At 38.0% G+C, this 2,829-nt stretch overlaps 1 long non-coding RNA gene across 1 annotated transcript; it reads right to left on the bottom strand.

Annotated features, from left to right (window-relative positions):
• Positions 417-875, bottom strand: LOC104769654. Its single transcript, XR_002037121.1, has 2 exons — positions 744-875; positions 417-629 (listed from the first exon to the last, which is right to left on the bottom strand). It is a non-coding gene; the product is annotated as an uncharacterized LOC104769654 (long non-coding RNA).

Raw genomic sequence — 2,829 nt, forward strand, 5'->3', positions numbered from 1 at the left:
TCATTGTACGTTAATACCAGTAGAAGATGGTTGGTCACAATACCAAAAAAAGGTGTACCTACAACTTTGAAATACATTAGCGAATAATCAAAGGCACCCAATAAGTCCTACTAAAGAATGAATACTTCAAACTCTATTGATTAACTTGAAATCTACTGATATACTTGTGGATTAGAAAATCAGATTTTTCTGAAAAAGAAAGGTTACTTGAATATGGTTTTGGAGAATACTTATCCAATGAGTGAACTTGAAGAAGTTTTCTTTGTATTATTGAGGTCTTTTGGTTGCAGGTGAAATTGCCAATTTGATGTTTTTAGGCTCTAAAGAAATTTTATGAAGCATAAAACAGAATTTTTCTATAGCATCTAACAGAAGACATCTCTATGTTATTGCTTCATTACAGTGCGGAGTAGATGTTAATTCAATGGATAGACTATTTCAAATGTTGGCTTTTACATGGAGTCTTACATCCAGTACTGGAATTCGACAAGTGATCAGGACATGAATATTTTTTTAAAAAGCGTACCTGTCTCTTTGATAGTGTTGCAGAGTGTGGTCTGAATCCATGTAACACATCTGGACACATCTGCTAGCCAATTCTTCTAGACAACCCAATAGCAAACCACACTCTGCAACACCATCAAAGAACAACAAGAAACAAACATGACTTAATTGTCTCTCAAGCATGCAACTAGACTGGTTGGTCAATAGGAAACAGCATTCACAAATACATCAAAACATACCTATCTTTGTATAGACATACAACAACCCAATCTTCAGCAGAGGCTTGTGCAACCTCACGTACGAAATCAGATCCAGAGATGGGAATCACAGTCCCATATCTTCTAAATTTAGCAGCTTCTCTTAGCTCAGACAACCTCTTCTTCCTATCAAAGCATCAAAACACATTAGCGCCTCTGAAGCATCAAGTGTATTGCACAATAACTTTAGCCTATCCATCAACATCTGAAATTAGTCACACTAACCTTAATTGCATTCATATCCAAAACACAAACAAATCGAGAAAAATCAGAGCTTGATAATATAGTACACCAAGAGCTCTCTCGCTAGCTACATGACAACAGACCCACAAAATCGAATTCACAATCCAGAACCCATCACAAGTCATGGGACACTAACACTGGAAAAGAGTTCAGGATTGGAGCTGGAGTGGCTGAGCCTTACCCTTTGACCTGGTGTGCTGTAGAGTACTTTGAAACCAGTGGCGGCATTATGCGTTTGTTGCTCAAAGTTCAGTCTCCAGACGCTCCTCACAACGGTCGGACACTTCTCCATCATGCTGTCCTCTGCGTCAACCAGGGAGCAGTCAGAGTCCTCCTCAACAGCGGCGCCGATCCCGAAACCTCTATCAAAACTTCACGAGGCGTTGGATTCCGACCGATTCATATTGTTGCACGTGATGGATCAGTGGAGATCATACAACAGCTAGTCAGCTTTGGCTGCGATATAAACTCGAAGAATGATGCTGGGAACACAGCCCTGCTGATCTCTACAAAACACAAACATTCAGAGTGCGTAAAAGTGCTCTCCCTTGCTGGTGCTTCGTTTTAGTGAACAAGATTGGTCATTCTGTTGTTTCGGTCGTCAAACAAGTGGTCTCTGGGATTAGAAAGAGTACTTCTTGAACTGATCCGGTTCAGTGTGGTTCCATATTCAAGCAACGCTTCAGTATTCTCGCCTTTGCTATACGTGGCTAAAGCAGGAGATCCCGAGGCGCTGAAATCTCTTGTAAAAGCAAAAGACATCTTCCTAGACTATCAAGACGAGGAAGGTTTTTCGGCTGCAATGCTAGCGGCCATGAATGGCCACGTTGAAGCATTCAGAGTCCTAGTCTAAGCATCAACAAATATTAGTCAAGAGCTGACTCAGATGACTAACTACCTAGAATCGAACTCTGAACTGTTAAAGTTTTAAACAAAGCTTTGTACCAATCTCCCTCCTTCTTCCTCCTCTTCCCTCCTCTTCCTTTCTTTCTTGGCAATGTTTATGGCTGCTCCGGCATAGTTCAAACCCTAGAAGTGAGCCCGATTGTATTAGTATCTGAACCGATCTCTGCTTGCTAAGAAAGACGAACATGTCAATTTTTTCTAACCTCTCTAGTTTTGATAATTTTGGCATCCTCATTCAAATTTGACTGGAAAACAGAAACCCTAGTGATTATGATGATCTCTAATCTTGGGAAACAGAAACAGAGAACCTCCAAAGTTCCAAAGAATCAAAAAATTAAAAAATCAAATCTTGGGAAACCACGATGAACGGAAACAATCAACGAATCAGCCATTGACGATGTCAAGAAAGAAAGGAAGAGGAAGAAGTGGTGATTCTCGCGCGTAGACATAGTTATAAACATAAAAGTTCCCCATTGTTACGAATAATTCTGAGGGATCAGTTGGTTAAAGCTTTGATAAAACGTTAAGATTCCAAGGTTCGATTCTAGGTAGTTACCTTTTTAAAAAAAAAAACTAGAGTATTAAAACGACGCCGTTAGATGCTCAATGCCACCTCGTGTTAAACATATGTCATGGATTCCTCATTACTTGTAAAATTTGTACATTTTAATTTTTTTTTTACCTAAATTTAAAATTTCATGCATTAAACCAAAATTAGATCATTTAATATTTTTTTTGTATTCAGTAGGATGAAAAAACTCTTAATTGAATTATACATACGTAAGAAAATGCATTTTGAATTTTTTTTTTCAATTACTTAACACACTTTATTTTATACCTCTATAATATAAAATCAAACTGAAATTGACTATTATACAATTTAATGTCATTTGTATATGTGCACCAAATATCATTTGCA

This window comes from Camelina sativa, chromosome 20, assembly GCF_000633955.1.
Source record: "Camelina sativa cultivar DH55 chromosome 20, Cs, whole genome shotgun sequence".
Lineage (NCBI taxonomy): Eukaryota > Viridiplantae > Streptophyta > Magnoliopsida > Brassicales > Brassicaceae > Camelina > Camelina sativa.